At 38.2% G+C, this 21,512-nt stretch overlaps 1 protein-coding gene across 5 annotated transcripts in view; it reads left to right on the top strand.

The window, feature by feature from the left end:
• The first annotated feature begins 12,778 nt into the window (after positions 1 to 12,778).
• LOC148416200 (leucine-rich repeat and fibronectin type III domain-containing protein 1-like protein) overlaps positions 12,779 to 21,512 on the top strand; it is a 169,480-nt gene continuing 160,746 nt past the window's right edge. For 4 of the 5 annotated variants that reach the window (XM_088428075.1, XM_088428074.1, XM_088428070.1 and 1 more), the window contains exon 1: positions 12,779 to 13,729. The gene's annotated coding sequence lies outside the window, so the exon portion shown is untranslated. The remainder of the gene's footprint in view (positions 13,730 to 21,512) is intronic. The other variant, XM_088428072.1, reaches the window with a different exon arrangement.

The raw sequence follows: 21,512 nt of genomic DNA, 5'->3' as shown, positions 1-21,512 counted from the left end.
TCGTGGGCCTCATTTTGTTTATAACAGATGCAATAAATCAAATGCAAAAACTAAATACAGTGCTTTTATATATATATATATATATATATATATATATATATATATATATATATATATATATATATATATATATATATATATATATATATATACCCCCTATATCACAGTTTGTCAAATTTTATAAACATGTTTTCCCAATTCGATATTATTGGTACTATATGTCAGTCCATATGTCCACTATTTCTCCATGTGAGGATTTCCATATTAAGTGGTACACATAGGAAGTAAAACGTAATCTGAAACTAACGTGAGCCTGAGACTAATGGCAGTAAATCGTAAACCTACAGTTTAACATATCACATATAATAATTTTAATACAAAGTCCAGGATCAGATCATATCTCGGAACATCTGTTGCCTCAAAGATGTAACACTGAATTATGCATTCTGGAAGTGACATAAGATATTGGCAACAGACCTACATTTTAAGGGGCCTATTTTGATACGGTGCACTCGGTGTGCAAGGCTTGTTTACCGTGTTCGGGAAATCAGTAATTACCTAAAAACGTTTATGTTGAAATAGCACCATAATCTTCATATTTAAATTTACATTTGGAAAAATAACCAAACGAAACCAAAACTAAATAAATAAATTACTGTATTTCCCCAAATATAGGATCCACCTGTGCATAGAATGCATCCTTTATTTTAGGGTCAGATTCTTTTAAGTTCTGTTACCATGAACAGGGTGCACTATCAGTTTGGCGACAATGTAAGCTTTAGCAATATAGAATAATTCTCATCTATGTAATGTCATCACATTTTTTTCTATAGGGGAGCCTTGAGGAGAGTTTCACAGAGAGCGCTGTTGAAACAAATGTAAACGATGATTGTACCTCCTCTTATTCTGTTTGGTCAGCTAGAGGCTCCACCCTAGGTCAACATGTGAGGGCTGTTAGCTCATTAACCCAAACCTTGTGGCAGCCCCACGGTCTCTAACCTTCTCTGCTACAAGAATCATTTTCTCCTTGAACGCTACTGTATAATTCCTGTTTGAAACAAAGATAGACTCAGATGCTGGGTCAGTCTGCTTGCTTCTTTTATTGAAAATAATGCGGTAACAACCTCAGCTAACACAAGTCGTTGCCACACAATCATCAACTGCACTATGCACATCAGATCCCATATGTGTGTGTGCGTGTGTGTGCGTGTGTGTGTTAATCAATCCAATGAAAACACCCATGATCTAGTGTTTTTATACTTTCTTTCCATCTATAAAATCTAAAATTGGCCAGCATATGAATAGTTATTAGTTTTACTATGTATTGGAAATTTAGAAATCGATATTGCCTTCGTGTTTTCATCGATTTTCATTTCATCTTGCAACATGGTGATAGATGAGATTTATTTAGAATTCGTTTCAGGTCAATATTGAATTCATCCTCTTTTAGTGACAGGTCAGATAACAACCCTCTGTTATGCTGCATGGTTGTGAACACCAAGTGAGCATTCATTAGTTTGACCTTCATTTGACTATATCGGAATGAAACAAGAGTGGGGTCATTGCCACAACACCAATCTCTGGTCTGCTAGGGATTCACTTGATGCTTAACAGGTGTTGCAGTGTTGCAGACTGGGCACAGACATAGTACTTTTTCACTTGAATATGCCATGCACAGTTCAAGCTGTCTTTGAACATGTCTGACTACTACAAGTAATTCCAGTCAGATGTAATGAATTAATACATGTATAGAACAGAACCCATAAACTGGTGTTTCTTTCTGTTTCTTGACATTTTGCATACAGTTGTAAATTTACTCGTCTAATTGGATAGTATGCACATGCATCTAACTCACTATTTACCTTTGGGTTTCTAATTTTAGGAAATGGTCAGCATTTCTTTATGATGTTACTTTTTTGTGACAAAACACACATAACATAAATAGATGAACCTGATGTGCTACATCATTGTTTGACTTGTAAATCGGGACATACTGTAAACCTGGAAATGAAAACGTTGACGAATAACGTACAATACCGTTGTATCTCTAAATACTGTGAAACTCAGGAACACTCAGTTATCAGACTCAGGAACACTCAGTCATCTTCATAAGATAACATACAGCAACTAAGTTTAGGGATAAGAATATATCTTAAAAACAGTGCCAAATATATGTAGATTATTGCTCTCTGATCCAGTAATGTAGGCAAAATTGTGCTTTCAAACAAATACTGGAAGTTTAAAATTTGAACACTCTATGAGACTGATGTACTTAGATCCCAAACAGCTGGCACTGAAACGTGTGTTCACTCCGACAGATTGTGCACACTGTTGGTGGGCGTGTTGCACACAATCTTTCAGGATTGCAATGTTTTAATATGCTCCCAAATAGCGGGCACAAATTTGCACGTTCACTCACTCTAACAGATTGTGCAGGCTGTTGGCAACAGGTGTAAAAGTGGTGGAGGAGGCCTTATTCAAAAGATTGTTTCGCTCATTGGGTAGCAATAATGACTTCCTTCTGGAGAAACTTTGGAGAACGCAGCAAGCTCAAAATCAAGTTTTAAGTGATGGGATTGGAAATATTAGTGGAAGCAGCAGACAAGCACATTGAGATTACTGAGTCACAGAAAATACATCTACATATCACTTTGATTATTTCGAAAAAGTCAGCCACAGCATGAACATCATGACTCGTTTGATTTAATCCACCACAAATGTGTGGCAAAAAATTTGGTATGCGATACCCTGGCATTGTATTGAGGAGAAGAAAAGTTCATCCAAATTGTTTTATTCATTAGATAAAAATGTAAATCTTTCTTTGGGGTGAACATCAAGGTTTTCATAGGTTGTATTAAATTAGTTGTTAATAGTTCCATCCCTTCCCCAACACAAAATGCTGAATATAAACATATTGTAAGACACCATAATAAGAGTGAGTCATTATGAACAATAGTAACAGTGTGTGTTGTGTGTTGTTTGTATATGTGTAATTTCCCGTGGCGGTCTATGCATTTCACAGTGATGTCGTACCTATACCCGACACCATAGCTGGAGAAATCACACATACACATTACTGGGCGTTACCTCAGCTTAATGTGTGCTACACAGGCTACTTTTCGGAGCATTTAAACATCAAGAAACCCGCATGAAAAATTAAAAGCTATGTGATAAAAAGCAGGTAGATACATTTAATTTTTTTGCTAAAGGTCCCCGGCTCTGGCTCTGCTGTTTTCTACACCGTCAATGCAGAGCAACAACCTGTCGTTGGTTGCCCTGCATAGCGCTGCTTCCCATCCAATCCATCCAATCACATGGCACGTGCATGTTATGTTCAATGCAAGGCCTTCTAGCTGGCCTTTCTGTCCCCAACCAGTGATCTGATCGACTATCGCAACTACCGATCAACTGTGTGTTCCCGTTCACTTACAGTAAGGTTTACGGACACCCGCACTAGTGATTGTGAAGGTCTCGGGCAGATTTCATACAGCCTGGCGACTCAAATTTGCTGAATGCTGATTGGATAAAAACTCTAACATAAAACTACAACAATGGAAGGAATGTGACCAAATGAACATAATATTACATGAAAAGAACAGTATATATATATATATATATATATATATATATATATATATATATATATATATATATGAAAAATACATTTAAAATCAAATTTACTTTTATTATATATCTGATAATGATGTCAGCTTAAATTTAGTATCATTTGGTATTTGAACAATGTGATATCATAGTACTGTAGTACAATTTAATCTTGTCTTATCTTAGAGGTTCCACTCAACAAATATGTCTCACTTACAGTACTTATGTTTTCAATGTGGATGACAGCAAATAAGCAACAATAGTCATGGAAGCAGATGGCTCAAATTTCTCCTGCCATCTATGTTTTTAATGCTTCGTTTGATCATGGAATGTAGTTTACATTTCTTCTATAAAATGGTGAGCAGTGTTTTTTTTTTGCCCTCCACATCATTGTTAGTCTCATTGCCACATTCTTATTGCCTTTCCTCTCGTTCGATTTCTCTTTGTATTCATTCATCCACTCGATACACACAAGATGACAGTGGGCTGTAGCAGATGCAGTTGACGTTCTGCACCAACGGAGCATAAGACTGTAGTTAGCCTGCTTGGCATGAAACAGAATGCCTCAGCACGAAACAGAGGTGAGCGCAGCGGGGCTGAGGGCTCTCCGGAACAGCGGGGACATCTCACATATTTGTCACGTTGTACAGTCAGTTCCTCACTGTCATCTATTTCTGTTCACTAGTTTTCACTGTCTCATTTGCTCAGTCTGAGATTAGTACGATCATGTGTACCTCGAAAAATCACATCATATGTGTGTGATGATTGCATTTAAATCACAAAAAAAGACTCTACACAGGATGTATCCTGTGATTGACTCATGAGAACTCCAGGGGGAAAAAGATGGTTGCGTTAACCTAATACAGTCAATGCGGCAGACATTTGAGGAAAGTTCTTTTCATGAAAGTACTTAAAGTACTCATCTTTAATAGTAGAGTTGACCTGTTATGCCGGCATTTGGCATGTAAAGTGAAGCAGCCTTGCAGAATGACCTGGGATGAAGGAAGGATCTAAGGGGGTGGGGTGCATAGCCTTTAGCTCAAAGCTTCTACATACAGTAAATGTCTGGCTGAGGCGGCTGAAGGCGATCCCGTGATGCTCTGGGTGAGGGGTTCATCTTTAGCAAGTAGAATGACTATCACAGGGCAAGCGGTTGCTGGGATGTTTTTTGTGAGTCTCGGTTAATCCAAAACAAAATCACTTGGCAGCTCTGCCTCGTCTGGAATGTGCAAACTCTAGCGTGTTTCATTTGGCTTTGCCCTGAAAAACTCTTTGTGCTGTTTGGTGCCATGCTATGCTGTCTCAAGCTTTAACATACCGCACTTAAGCACGAGCTCAGTGGGACAGCAGTCTGTGCAAGATCATTCCGATTTGTTCCCATTTAATCTGGAAAGCTGCGGTACTTTCTTTGTTTAACTGTGCCATAGTTCTTCACACTGTTCTGCTCAGTTCAATGCCATGCTGAGCTAAGGTGTGATTTTACACGGTGATATTGGGAAATATCTTGTCCTGTGCTGCAAAGTGCTATGAGTAATACAGTGCAGAAAGGAAGGCAGCTCTGCCTGTGTACTCAGTTCCTTAGTGACTTGAACGAAAATATCATGTGTTAGAAGGCACGTCTATTTTTGGTGTTGAACAGCAATTTAAATTGAGTGAAATTATCACAGGGATTTCCAAAATGTTCAATCAGACTCTCAAGTGAACAAAGCACTATGCTGTGTCTCCGTGCAAATGAATATCAGGAAATGTTCTGTTAAAGCTCTTTTAAATGTTACAATATATGTGTATCATGTGTATAATGAATTTCAGGAATTTACTTTGGCAGTTTGGATTGGAGTTTGATCACTCAGCATGTGTTTTTCTTATTTAACATTTTTAGTCAAACTTGTAAATATCCAAAACTTGAATCTTGAGTACAGTACTCCTAATTTGTGTTCTTGCTGTGTGGCTGATTTAATAATCACAGTATATCACTGTGTTGCCCAAATCACTATTGTTAAAAAAAAAAGAAAAAAGCTAAACAAACAAACAAAGAAATCCTACTCTAAATACCACTGTCGGATGTGTGTAATGTAATTGACAAGTTATGGACCATATCATGGAAATTCACATTTTTGCAGATTTGAACCATTTTCGATGTTATCTTCTCATCCTGAACACCCCAAAAGATTGTTATCCTTTATTGATTCCTTGCTTATTCTGCGCTCTCAGCACCGGCACCCCTGAGCAGATAAAAATGACTTACGAGAAGGATTTCGGACACGATGACCATAACAGGCCCTCATATTGCCTCTACACTGCCCTCGTACTGCCCATGTAAGAGTAAATACGCGCCCACCATACCTGAGGAGATGTTCAAGTCAAGTCAAGTTTATTTGTATAGCCCTAAATCAAGAAGTCTCAAATGGTTTCACTGGTAAAAAAGAAATCATACAGAACATCACAAATACACAACGCCATCCTCTGAACAAAGTGCCTGGAAGAGGAAGAAAAAAACCCAAATCCCATCTGGGGAAAATGAGAAACCTTCACAAGGGATTGCAGGTGGAAGGAGCCCCCTTCCAGGCTCAACAGCATGCACTAGATGTCAAGAGCTAAAAATCACACATTGTGCCACGTTAAGCTGTAAGTGTCCAGCGCAAAGAGACCTTGACGGGAGGCGATCAGATAAGATCCTCCTCAAAGTCTGGCCAAGTGGGTCGATCTAACAATTAGTCTCTCATCATCTACCCCCCTCTCCAAACCAAGAGAAGTGGACAGGAAGGAGAAGAAGGAAGCTGTGGTCAGACAGACCCATTAACTTAATTTTTTGACTGAAGAAATGTCTTTTCAGTCCGAATTAAAAGATTTAATGAGATGGCTGTGTGAACTTCCATTGGTAGAGCTTTCCAGAGCACTGGGGTGCAAAAGAAAAAAGGATCCCAAGTGATATAAATAATTGTTTAGGGCGGACAATCAACTTTGTAGTTTGTGACTCACCTGAAAGTGGTGAGGGGATGGGACAGATTAAATAAGAGGAACTTGTGTTACCGTGTGTACTCTCTTGACATGTTTTTTGCTTTGTTGGCAACTAATTCATTTCAGTCTCTTTAAAACACCTATTTTCTGGCTTCATTTATTTCACCTCTGACTTCTATCGATTGCTACAATGATGATGGTGTGAATGGTCATTTTTAATTTTCAGTTGACAATCATAGTTAAATTATTAAATTAAGTATTGACAAACATATATACTTTTACTCTTGAAAATGGCTTCATTCCACCAAGAGGGGCACACTTTGAAACATAGTAATGCTCATAAATCTTGATCACTCCAGTTGACCATGGAATCGTTTGGACGTTCATTTTCTACCACTTATCCTACACTGTTGCAGGTGAGCTAGAGCAGTCGTTCTTAAACAGGTTTAGGTGTACCTCTGGGTGAAATGACTGCACTCCAGGGGTTAGAATATGTTTTAATGGTATCATCCATGAAAAAAAAACGTTTAAAATACTGATTTAATTATGTATTTGTTTTAGAAAATATGCTTTAAATTCATAAAAAAGACTAATATTCAATGGACTTTTTAATTTCTTTATCTGAAAAGTTGAGTCTCCCACGTATGAGAAGTTTGGCCCCAACGATCATTTACCTCATGGCATCACCTTTTATTCACTTGAAAACTTTATTTAAAAGAAAGTTAATGATTTCTTTTTTAGAACACATCTTTGCTATGATTCCAAAGGAGGATACTTTATTTTGATAATAATTTGTTTGTGCACAAATCTTTATTCATAATTTAGTTACATATTTATTTTTGTTATCTTCATTTATTTATTTTTTTTATTTTATTTTAGTTCAAGAGAAACCACAATACTAATGAAATTTTTAAGTTTAAAAATCAGACTTTGTTGGCACAGCCCTATTTTCACCCTTTGCTGAGCACAGTGGCTGCTTTCGGCAGGCAAAAACAGCCTTTATTAGGCATTTTTTTAATTTTTAAGTCCTAAATAGGTAAGAATTTTAGAGAAATTCAGGGACACCTTAAAACTTAAGCAATGGCTGTTATGGACACTTTAGGCCGTTTTGCCTGTTAAGCCTTTCGTCAGAAAGTGGCCGCTTTGCCCTGTAAAGGGTTAAATGTTTTTTCTTCCACACCAAAACTGCTTTGCACAAAAAATACAGGTGTTATATCACTGAAAAAAAGGATGAGAACCACTGAGCTAAAGCGTATCCAAGCTGACTGGAGGCTACTTTGAAATTTTAAATGTGGAAAAACAATACAAATAACAGTAATAATTTTATTATTTTGGGGAAAAAAGAAATGCTGGTGTCTCTGTAGATGAAATCAAGAATAACCAAAGGTTGACAACCTTTTTCCTCCCATTACAGTGCCTGATAACACGCACACAGTGCAGCTAGATTGAGAGTTCACTGACCTGCACTAAATTTACAGTGTTCAGAATACAAAATGAGAGCAAATAAAACCCTTTTGTAGCCCTCTCCCTGGGAGTCCATCCACTCCATGCCAGTCTGCCCCCCACTCTCTATCTCTCGCTCTCTCACTCTGTCCCTCTTATCTTTTTCCTATTTCATCCTGAGCCTTGGGAGAGACACATTAAGCAACTCACCTTTCACTAGATCCACTGCACTCCATCAAGCGATCTTCCTCAGTCCACACTTTAGGAAGAAATTCCAGAATGTTTTAACATGCTTCAGTTTTTCCCCATGGCCTAAATTATGAATACAGTCAATACACAGTATCTTTAAATAATATGAACAGCAGCAGGCAATCCCTAAAGGTATGTTTCGCTCAGTGCCCAAATACCATGGTAGCACTTAACTGGGGGGGGGATAAAAAACAACAACAAAAAAACCTCATGTCAATCAAGTTTTCAAGTACACCTAATCAATGCAAGAGGGTTTGAGTTATCAGTAGTAATATAAAAAGATGTGTCTACAAGGCTTTGCCTCTTGTATAGATTTAGCCTGTGATTAGCTCACATAGAAATTGAGCCTGTTGACGTTTTTTTTTCATTACATGGTTCCTATATTACTGCTACCAAGAAAATTCTTGTGTCTCCCTTTTTGTCATTCTCCTCTTTCACATTCTCTTTTTCGCAGTAATGGATTACCTCTCTTTAATCTTTCAGAGCACCATCTCTGTATTAGAAAGCAATAACTTTCACACAGTTAACCTTTCTTTTCGTAAGTCTGTCTACTGTTTCTTTTTTCCCTTTCCCTTTACTAAAAGACAGCCACGAACAGTATTTGAATGTTGAAGGTTTTTACATATTTGGTATTCCACACTAGTAGCTTCGAAATGATTAATGATTTTTTCACTTCCCATTTTTCAAACGATTCTTGCCATTTTGCTTAAATATATTCCAAAGAATCACAACATCCAAGCTTACTCTTGCTTTTCCAAACATTCACCTTTTTTTTTCAACAAAGACAATCCCCAAATTGCCAATGGCAAATTTAACTTGATTTAACACCTCAATGTTACTCCCAGTTCTACATGTTTAGGTCATTCAATTCACATTGGGAACAATTTTTAGCATCTGTAAAATTGTCCATGTACTTGAAACACAAGAACATTACTGTGTGGCTGATTTTCTTAACTGTGTTAAAGTCCATTGGCACGTCTTTTTCTATGGATGTGGAGGCTAATGTTAAAAGCAACCTCTGCCTGGTCGTGTTTCTGGCAAAACTCTTCAGATGCTTCAATGTTGAGAATGAGCATTCATCAGGTGTCCCCAAATGCTTTTTGAAAGTACCGTAGTACACCCCTACTCCCATTTTTGTCAGTGTGTTAAAAAAAAAGAAACGCTTCAAATTCATGGTGTTTTTGGGCAAAGTGACACTGTCAGACTCCCTTGAGAGCTTATCTAACCGCAGGACACATATGTGTTGATCTCTACGTAGGCTGAGCAAGCGTCCCTTGAGGTCGCAATACAGGACCTTCTCTTTTCGCTATGAAAGCTCTGACAGATTTTAGGGAACCTGGCAACATTAGCTTGCTGGAATATACTTAGATATTTTTAATTTTTAAAACTGAAAAGCTCTAGTAGGGGATACAGTATTGCACTGGAAGCACTGGGGCTCATTGTCTTCCAACTTCACTTCAAGAAATAAAAACTGTCAAACACAGTTATAATCTTGTTTAACATATCTTTGAATATATATATATATATATATATATATATATATATATATATATATATATATATATATATATATATATATATATATATGTTCATGTGTGTGTGTTTGTGCATGGCCTTGGGAAGCTATGGTTAGCAAAATAGATGTAATGAATGCGAATGACTTTTTTTAATAGATTAATAATAGATTATTAATAGATTAATAGATTTTTTATTAATAGATTGTTTTGTTGGTGAGATTTGTGAAGTAAAATCCACCACAAAGCACACAACTTTCAATGTTTCAAAGTGTAGGCAATACCATGCATTGACCTGATCACTGACCTAATAGCAACCACCAACACTCTTAATGTAATGGTGGCAATTCTGGTTAAGGTAAAGGATCAATCATCCATCCATCCATCCGTCATCTATTTCACCAGGGTCAAATGTGAGCACAATATATAGTGTAACTAATATGGATTAATATTTGATTAATGTGGCATTTTTTGTGATTAAACTAATGCATTAACACTTTCACTTTGATCCATAACAGTTTTTATTCACAATAATCACCAAGCCTATTGCAATGTCTTGCCCCCGTTTTCAAGAAGAAAATACATAAAATATGTTTTTATAATCAGGTACTACTTCTGTTTCTGTTAAGGGACCAACCACCACACTAACAGGTGGGGTTACGAGTACGGCCGGAGTCTGATCTGTCAGGGGTTACTTCGAGAAGCAAGCATGGATGGAAAAGGATCGTTATATGAGAGGTGGTAATGTGAGAAAAGGTGGAGCAGGAAGTAACATGGATACGCAAGAGTGTGCCTGTGTATCTGAGCGTGTGTATAAGGGATGTAGCAAGAGAATTACAGCGGAATAGATCAGAGCTTGTTGAGAAGTGCTTAGCTTTTCTCTGAGGATAAAGCTTTTCTGCCGTGTGCTGCTGAATCCTGAAATGAAGCTGTCCTTGGTGCTGAATTGGCTGTAGGAGGTTTTTTTGGGGGTGCGTTTTTTTCACTTTGCTTCTTATTTTCTCGGACTTTGGGTTGTGTCGTCCTATTGAAAAGTGCCAAGCTAGTTTGCTGTTGTTTTTGGTTTTTGTTTTTTGTTTTTTTTGTTTGCATGCAAATGCCCCTTCATTGTTGAACACAATCACATATGATGAAGACAACGCCCTTTGACTATAATTTTCATCACGTTATTTTAAAATATTGCTTTGATGTCTTTTGTTGCAGTCATCACCCTCAAAGTATGTGCATTTTTTTTTCTTTGAAGAAGCCCTTATTCATATGTTCAGGAAGTCAGTTACAGTGCAGTGGCATCACCAACGTGGTATTTCTTTAAAGTCGATTTGCATTTCACCCCCAAAAGTCAGACAAAAATGGAGGCATCATCATGGGCATTTTCACAGAAGTTTTTGTGAGATTTTTGCAATGTAAACATCTGATTATTTCTTCTTTCACTATAACGTCTGTAATTTTGAAGCCACCAAAAGCCAATCAGGAAAACACCAATAAGGACCAATCTAATTTGCTGCAACTAAATGTGCTTGTGACAACGACAATCAGTCAAGTCTGTTTAGTATTTAATTGAATTAAAAAAAATCCATTCTCCATCAATCCTTTAATTTTTAAAACAGCATACAATAGTATTCTTGAAGAAATGTACTTACTTATCCATATTACTTAATGCATATAAAAACGTTAGTCCTTGTGTACAGTTAAATGTTTGGGGTGTCACTGTTAATTCCAACTGATATCTATGTTTCCAAGGTAGACCAAACACACCATTAGATAATCTCACACAACATGTAATTGATCATTTTGAATGTCAACCTTGCACCCATTACTAGGGAAATGTGCAATTTGACCAATTCAATCCTTAATAGAAAAAGAAAAAAACAACTCAATTTCAAAACTGCTCAGGGTTCTGTTTCCACATCTTGTGGGTTTAGTTTTAGGTCAAGAACATTTATTTGAGGAGCTAAATATATAATTTCCTTAAGGGTGATAGAGCAATTTAAAAAAAAAAGGATGTTGACTGAAGCTATAAAAAACAAGACTCTGACCTATTTTGTTTCTTCAGACCAATAATTAGCCGATGTGATTGTGGGGTTAATAAACATAGATCATACACCAAATACATATGCCGTTTACAACGATTTGCCAAAATACAAAGACAAATTCATCTCACACTACCTATCTATCAGGATAGTCATAAAATATTTATATGAGTGGCACATGAGATAAGATGGGGCTGTTCACACACAATAAAATGTTTGCCCTATTTTGTCTATTTTTCTTCTCTTCTTGAATCACCTTCATGGCTTCATCAGCTGCAATCTTCAAATTATGTTTTCTTCCATATAAATTACAGAATGTCTATCTATAATCAGATAATTGAAGGGTATGACAAAAAAAGATATCCAGCATCTGTAAAAATCTATGACAGGGAATTTGTGATTGCACTAATCACTGCTATTATTGTACAGACCTAGCCTCATCTGTTTCGCTGTGGAATCCCATCTGCATAACTCTGCTTCTATCAATTACCTTTAATCAAAGAGCCAAATGTCATTTTATGTGCGCCGTTTAAAAAATTCAGTTGAAGAAAATAGCTCATCTACAGCCCCTAGTGGCAAGAGATACAATTGTGACGATGCCCTTTGGATTTGATGTAATCTGTACTCAACATGATTTATCCAAAAAGGTTTTTTTGAGTATGTTTGAGGGGAAAAAATATTACCTCATTTGTATCATTCGTAATATTTTTTTCAAGGCATAGCAAGACTGAGCGTGTTACTGAATACAAAAGACAGGTTTCCAATTCTTTTAAAGTTTGATTCAGTAATGACACAAATCCCACATTTACTAGTTGTTATTTTTAGGTTGCTTTTTCTGCTTTTCCCGGATAGACTGTGAATAGACTCCTTCAGGCAGACGCCCTCCATCAATTAATTATTGCGCAATCCGTCAGCAGCATCGCATCGACAGACGGACGCAGAGGGGCGGACACAGACTGGGTTGGGGCTTGTAGGCGTGCATCGGCTGCCGGGACAAAGCACACAGCCGCACTGTGTGAAAGTAACTGCAGGCGGGGCCAACTAGAATGCACAGAGTCGGAGCATATTCCATTCTGTCAGGGATAAGACTGTGCGCGAAGGCTTATTGCGGCTTGCAAAGGGATATTTCGGACTGAAAAATCTCCTAACTGTGCGGACAGACAACTGGTCAAGAAGACAAAGTCATTTGTGAGGCGCAAAGAGGGCAACGACTCCTTGGAGAGCTCCCTGCAGATAACCTTGTGGCGGATCCTAATCTATTAAACGCCACCGGGAGGTTATCGCTCGTTCCATCAGAGGTGTCGAAAAAGCTGCAAATGGCACAACTCCGCTGTTGGGACAGCCATGCACTTGGATCCGCAAGCGACGAGCTGCAATAGGGCCACTAAGGTGACAACCAAGCACGCGACTATCTTTAGGAAAGAATCGATCTGCAAGCTTTTCCGTTGTCATTGCCTTGTCATTGCCTGACCAAGTGGCGGTTCCCAAGGATAACGCGCACTTGGATATTTGCCTTCAACGGGCGTTTGGAACGCGGGGAGCTCATGTGGGGAGCAAATGTCCGCGTACGCGGCGGTGCGCCGATTTAGCGGCTTGTCCTCCGCTGGTAAACCGTGTCCCAGTGGATTTCGAGCGGACGCTGGCTTTCTGTGGGCTGCCACCCGCACCGCACCTCGTTTATTTCAACTCGACTGATCCGCCTCACGTGGCCCGGCCCGACAACCCCCAAAAGTGAGCCTCGTGCAAGTGAGGAGCGAGGAAATAGAAAAAGTAGCCATCTAATATTTTAGTGTCTGAAAATGTTTCTGATCAGGAGTGGGATTATTTCACGCATTGTTGGCTGAGAGGAATTTGTGCACTTGGTCTTACAAGAGTGGAGATAACTGGAGACATAACCCCTGCCACCGGCGAGGAGGCGAGCCAGTCGCAAAGGTACAGTATTAAATGTCTCCCTTTCTACTTATATCCTTCCGATTATTGCGCAATTTCCCCATCCACTCTCCATCTGAGTAATGCATACAAAGGATGCGAGGGAACCAGTGAGGCACGATGGGGAGATAATGGCGCTGGAGTTCTCTCCTACACGGTCGAGATGTGATGATATCCAATTTGGAGACTGGAGGCAAATGGGGCAAAGGACAGAGGGGTAAACGAAAGGATGAGAAGCGCTGTGGCATTTTTCTTTTGAGACTTGAGCAGAGTGCATCTTGGCTGAACGGTGGTCAGCGCATCCGCCTGGGGATTGGGATTTGAATCTCAATCGGCTTTGGTCTTCATATGGAGTTTGCTTGTTCTGTGAAGCATCTGCACACTTTTCAAAAACAAGATGATAAATGGCCCAAGCGAGTGTGAATAGTTGTATGCGTAATGGCACACAGCAGGCCTAGGCGTATCGGTAGGGGCAGAATAAAATAAGTTAACAGGGGCAACCTGCCTAAGAGGACAAGTGCCAGGCTGTGCAGAGGGAAGAGGAGACCTGTGTTGACTTAAAATGAGTTTTCAGGGGAAGAGGGCAGATGGAATACAGAGAAGCACAAGGGAGCAGAGATGGTCCAGGTGATAGGCAAGATGTGTTTAAGGGCAGGGATGGGCGGGCTTAATGGTAGCAGAGAGGGAGTACTGCTGCGAAGGTGAGTGGCAAAAACAAGGGTACACGCTAGTGGATAATCATAAAATGAAATGGGGGGGTGTGGATGGCTGGAGGGGGGTGGGGGGTTAATGGTGGAAGCTGCCAAAAAAGACACAGGAGAGTACCAGCAACAACTGGCAAGTATTGCAGCTTGCATTAAAAGCTCTAGCAGCAGAGTGCTATAGGGGCCAACTGTACAAAACAATGCTGTGCTTTAGCTACTCTTTGATATTATCTAATGGTCTGCTGGGTAATGGCTCTTGCTGCACCACAAGGAGACAGATAGAGGATATAGGAAACCACATAAAGCTGAAATGAGAGCAACGTGCAGCCAACAATAAAAATACTTTGCTGTGTCAGCCTATCAGTTTTGCTTGACCTGCTCGATTTGCTTGTTCTTAAATGGCCCCATTTGCATGTTTATATTGTTTTCCACAATGTAACATAAACAAGTGGCGTAATGACTCAAGTCAGACTAAAATAGCATTGATGTAATTAAAGCATTTCATCACGCTGCTGTCTCCAATACAGCCCTACATTTGACTCACTATTATTGCAAATGAAAATATTGAATTTGATTTTTTTTGCTTCCTTTTGTGTGCACGACCCAAGGCTAGACCAGAGATTCCCACCCACGTGTGTAAGAGATCAAGAGGCGTGTTGTGGGACATTTTCCAAACTCATTCATTTGCTTTGAAACATAACTACTATATTGCAAAATAATGCCTCTGCGTGTAGCTACATTTAATGGAAGCCATTATAATGATAAGCTTATTTATTACTACCATCACCACACATCATTATTATAGTAGAACTCCTCTACAGTAAAATCATGTTTGCAGGCTAGAATTTTTTCATAAACGTTGACTTTTCACTAGAGCAATTCTATGTTTTGGACATAAACATAAACAACATGTTGTGCAATCTACAATCTGACTGATGTTGAAAACAAAACCACCCAACATTGAAAAAAAAGAAAACAAAATGAAAGAAATTGCCAAATCTACAATCAGCATTGATTTTCATACTTCCATCAATTTCTTGCATAATGTCTTTCTCTTTGCTTCATCCATTTTTCATCTTTAATACTTTTATCCTTAAGTTTTATGCATCCGTGAGCTCCACGCGTCAAATGATGTTATTTTGGAATCCACGCCCTTCCGCACAGACGGTGCAACATGTACCTTCCGGAATCTTTTTACGAACAGAGAGCATGGTGGTCGAACCATTGCTTATGGAAATTCGCAGGTACAAAAACCTTTACGATTTGCCTGAAAAGGGCTACTGTGACCTAAATACCGTAAACAACTCCTGACGAGCATCCCGTTGGGGAGAGATAATGAGACTGTTAAAAAAAAAAGAAGAACGCTTGGAAAAATTTAGATCGTTTGAATCTACTAGGATTCTCTACGTCAGTAGTGTTGTTTGTATGTTGTAGAGTCCCTTTACTGCCACCTAAAGTATGGGAGAATATCTTCTGACCGCGTAGGAAAGCCGCATTGAATATAAAGTGCTACAAAATGTGTGCCAGTGAGTCAAGCATAAACCAAGCTAGAGTTTTACTGCAGGCTTGTTTTCGCGATAGTGAATTTCAATGCAAGGCAAATACAGAGAAAGACATTTCGTATGATGCTACAGGGGGATTTTTCCTTGTAGAGGGAAGTAAAGAAAGGCTTCAGAAGGAAAGGCTTCAATGCCTGAAGATTTTTTCACACGGGGGGGATTTTTGCGCATGCAGGTTTCGTTGGAGAGGAGTTTTAATTTATTCAAGTTTTTATAGTTTTGTAATTCTTCATTATGGTGGTAATATGTGTGCTTTGCTTGATAAAGTTTGGGAAACATTGTCTTTAACGTTATCAAATTGTGACACAAACATGACCATCAAATTAAATACAGTATGAGACCTTCCAAAACCCAGAGGTTCATGATTTTGCTTTCTCAACAGCTAAGCCAATCACAGAATGGATTTTGTTGCAAAAGTGTGGCTCCAAATGTGAGCCCAGCCATTTTGTTGTATTTAGTTAACTGATCAGGGAATTTGGGAAGTGGGCTGTTGGTAGTGTAGTGCTTCCCCTTCAAGATTCAAGAGTTTTATTGTCATATGTATAGTATTATAGTACCACACAATGAAATTCTTATTCTCTTCACTTAAGCGAGCAGCCGACTACATTCCATAGTCAAAATATCATTAATGGGTTAATTAATAATAATTGCTGAATTCTGTGCAGCTGGCATGGTAACCAGTCCTATTCAGTGGCCTATTGCAGTTACCATCTGATTGACTGGCAACCTGTCCAGTGTGAAACGCCTCAGACTCTGCTGGGGTACACTCATAACGTTCACGTGACCCTGAAATGACATGTTTCATCAGCACTAACAGGGAGTTACAAGACCACACGTTTCTGAAGCCAAACGTATTTAAAAATGACATTTTAAATGTGGATTTTTTTTTTTTAATAAACATTGTAAAGGAAGTGTATAAGATGCACACATGCACAAATGAGAGAATCCATCTTCAATAACAAAACGTTTGAAGCAGAAAACAAAATAACCAGATACAAATGAATTCTGTGCACTTTTTTCACAAAAATCACTTAACACAAGCTCCAAAAGTCATCATCATTATCTGACACGCCAAATAGCTCCTCCCATTCAAATCCTGGACATCCTTCTCCTTCCTGCTCATCATTTGCGCAAACATCACACAACGTTTCTCTTCCATTAACAGTCATCTTCATACTTGTCTAATTTGTTTGAAATGGAGGTCTCCAGAAATGCTTTGCTGAAGCCTTTTTCTTCCAAGTGACGACCGTGGCCAGATCAGAGTATGGTTTGGTCGCTCTTCACTGTGTTTCTCCTCCCACCTGCTGAAATTCACATGTGCCACTGCTCTTGCATTTAAAGGTACATATAATCGTTTTAAGCCTTGTAAATGAAATGATATTACTTATTTCACATTCAAATTAATGTTATTCAAACACATATATGTGGAGAAAATCGGTCTCATTTTCAGTTATGCGATGCACCCAATATGGGGGTTGAAAATGAGTGAAAAAAAACTCGACTTGTACACGGAGAAATACGTGCCATGTTTAACTTTGATGTTGTCACCTTCAGGGTGAAATTTCAGCTCCCTAGTTTCTTCCAACAATACCTTCCCTTTGTACTGAAATGCCTTTGATTTGAAGGTTTGCATGTTATTATATTACAAATTATTTTTGTCACGGATAAGGAATATAAGCCGCAGGTAATAACATGAGATATTTATGCAAAAAGATGGTACATGGAAGTTCATCTTTTTTTTTTTTAATTGTCTGCCAACAGCAATATCCTCTCTTTAACAGACTGAACATGCCTGCATGTTTAGTCCCAACATATTTATAGAAAATGGATAAATGGATATTTTCAACACTGACAGAATACTGTTAGTTAAATAGCAGTTCAAAAAAGAACTCAAAACTTCAGTAGCATTTTTTATCTCCCTTTGTTTGATAGATTATTTTATTGAAAATAAACACATTGCACATAATTTATATATGCAAAAATACATAAATAAAATCATATATACTGTGTACTGGATATAAAATGTACACATCACAAATTTAACCTAAATTTGATACATTCTCTTATTCAATTTAGACATTTATTTTTTTTTAATAATATATTTTTAAAACTCTTTGAGCACAGCCATTGATTAAATCTTTCAGTTCTATTTCATAGTTGTTCCATAAATTAACAGATACACACATTTGCTTGCTAGTTAGTGGGTAGCAAAAAAAACAAACAAACAAACAAAAAAAAAACAGACAAGCCGCACTGGACGAAAAGCCGCAGGGCTCAAATCACTAGGAAAAAGTCGCACCTTATAGTCCGAAAAATACAGTATATACTTCAAGAAATTTAATGAAAGCTTATTTGTTTTTTTCTGCCAGTTGTTTTTGTCTGCCAGTTGATCCAACAACTTAGTATCTAATAAGGGCAAGAATAAATGAGTGACATTTACAACCTTTTTCTATATGAGCTGGAGTAAGCAGATTGCCTTAAATGGTTGCATTGCTGAAGGTCTGAGTCATTTTAATATAGTACACAAATAGATAGAAAAATGACGATTCTCTACCTTACTGAGTTTTACTATGAAACTTCTAGGAACTACACCAGCGTTGGAGCTCAGAAGAGAAAGGGCAAGACGTCTGCTTTTTCACATAATGTTGCGCACTGAAATTGTGCGCAGTATAATGTCACCCTTTTATAGATGCTGCAAAAAAAAAAAAAAAATCCATTCTACAACGAAAACGAGCGCAGCCGAAGAAGTTGTCTTATGGGAAATGGTGTGCATCTGCACAAAAATGATTCTATAAACACTTTACTGCTTTCTGCCAAAGGCGATGGAGCAGAACTATATTTTCTGAGTGTGTGTGGGGTTCAAAAAGTTAAGCTGCTGGATGAGTGGAATGACAGTATTTCAATTGACACACTTTAATTAATAAAAGTAATTCAGTTCAAAAAAAGGATTCATTTCAATAAAGTCACAGAAGAAGACAACTGTTGCTGAGCATGGCAAAAATGTACCTGCTGACAAAGTTATTAGTGTAAAACTGCTATTACTACTAATAGAGATAAAATTAATTCATTGTTATGACTATTATTATTTATATATTATTTTTGTTTGGCTGTAGCCTTGTGGAAAATCTTTTGTGTTTGGCTCATTGGAAAACCAAAGCCTGTCTGTTAAAATAATGTTTTATATGGATGCCAAAGAGAAGTGTAACTTCTCAACAGGCTATAACTGAACGATGAATTGCATTTGCAATATAATCATATTTTGAAATAGCGCCAGTTTGTAACCACAAAGGCCAAGCTAATGCTGCCCTGCTAGCCTTCAGTCACGCTCGCTTTCAATGAGGTTTCCATCTCTCAAGACATTGGGACAAGTGTCTTACGTGCTTGATTTTTATTCACCTTGCAATGTGGAAAAACAAGGAAACAACAAAAACAAAACACTTGCTATACGTGAAAAAAAGGGTAATTGGCATTGTTATTGGGGAGAGCTTGTGTGTGATGTGTCCCGCCGTTGTCATTAACTTGTGTTTGACGTGTACTGAACATGCACAGTGATGATAGTGTGTAGTTACCATGACAAATCAAAACATATCCGTTTAAAGTTATCAAATGGTCAAATATTTAGAGGATGAATTTCATGGGAGATTTCAAACCAAAATTTGGCTGAACTATGAAACGCCGCTGAGTGGTGTTGCCCACTGATGCTTATTTGTTATTAAAATAAGAAAATCATAAGTACGCATTAGCTTACTTTTCACACTTTCAGTTTAATAATCACGGGTCACATGGTAAAAGACTCATTGGCATTTTTGCCTCACAGTTCAGAGGTCCCGGGTTCAATTCCAGTTTGCCCTGGCCTTACTGTATATTTTACAGTAATAATAACCTTAATGGATTTAATTTTTAAAGCACTTTCCATTCAACAGAATCTCAAAGTGCTACAGAAAAGAAGTTTTAAGACCTCTTTTAAAAGAGTCCACCGACTGTGGTGCTCTCAGATTTGGTGGAAACGCATTCCACAGTTTGGGGATGACTGAGCAGAAAGCCCAGTCACCCATGGTTCATAGTTTTTTTTCTTCATGGGTTAGAGGAGGTTGGTGTTGAAAGAGCGGAGGTCGCGGGTTGATGAGTTGAGTAGTTCCTTGAGGTAGGTGGGGGCTATACCACGGATACACTGATGTGTAAGAAGGGAGATCTTATATTCCATCCGGAACTTTATGGGAAGCCAGTGGAGGGATTTGATTATGGGGGTAACGTGTTCACGGCTTTTACGCTCTTGTCAGAATCCTGGCAGCGCTGTTCTGTATAAATCAGAGTTTTTCAAGCTCTTGCCAAAGATCGTGGAAGAGTCTTTCAGCCAGAGTCAGCGCGGAGCAAAGTTTTGAAATGTTACGTAGATGGAGAAAGGAGGTTTTGTAAATGTAATTCACGTGGGCTTCAAAATTCAGCTGGTGGTCTATTTTAACTCTGAGGTCTGTGATGACGGGTGAGAGAGGAATGTTTTGACCGGAAAAAGTGACACTGGTTAAGGGAGATAAGTTGATCTGATTTGATCCATTTTGAATTATTTCAGTTTTGGAAGTGTTGAGCTGTATGAAATTGGTATTCATCCAGCCCTTCGCGTGGGTCTTCTCCGGGCACTTCTGTCTCCTCCCACATTCCAAAAACATGCATGGTAGGTATACTGAACACTCTAAATTACCCTTAAGTGTGAATGGTTGTTTGTCTATGTGTGCCCTGCGATTGGCTGGCAACCAGTCTGGGCGTCCCACACCGACTGCCCGAAGATAGGCTGGGATAGGCACCAGCAAGCCAGCGAGCCTAGTGAAGATAAGGGGCTACAGAAAATAAATGAATGGTAATTATCAATGGTAATTAAATACACGGCATTATGTTCTATTCCTCTATATGATAAATTCAGTGATTAAGAAGTGTATCGCAAATAAAATCACAATCAAAATTTTAGGTTGAAAAAAAAAAAAACTGTTCAGTCGTTTAGCCCTAAAACAGACTACATAGAATTATTGGGTGCATCTTCATGGGAGAATAAAACCTGTTCTCATGAGAATTCATATGGCAAGTAAATCATTGTGAATAAAGAAAAATTCACATTGTTAAAAAAATCTTTTGACCTACATCAAACACTGAAGTTCAAGGCGAGAAAAATATTTGATTCTTCAGGTTCTTACATAATTGAAAAGAAAATGAATTGAAGCATTGGCAAGAAAAGCTGTGCGTGGCGGCGAACACATTGCCATAAAATAGCTCTGCTCAAACATAACACTATCTTTGCAGTGATTTCAATTAAATTTGCAGATCTTGTTCACAATTGAAGAACTACAATATTCTACAATAAGAAATGTATTGCACTTTAAATGAGATGGACAATACTGTTTCATATTTGTGGGAAAGTGATTTGCCATATACCGCTGTACTGGCACACATTGTGGCTTAGAGGGATGTTTCAGTTTCAACACATTCAAAACCAAAAAAAAATAGCCACAGTGAAAGACAAACGTTTGCAAG

Source organism: Hippichthys cyanospilos, chromosome 11, assembly GCF_059441005.1.
Source record: "Hippichthys cyanospilos isolate Australia breed blue-spotted pipefish chromosome 11, RoL_Hcya_1.0, whole genome shotgun sequence".
NCBI classification, from domain to species: domain Eukaryota; kingdom Metazoa; phylum Chordata; class Actinopteri; order Syngnathiformes; family Syngnathidae; genus Hippichthys; species Hippichthys cyanospilos.
This window is presented reverse-complemented; position numbering and strand designations above follow the sequence as displayed.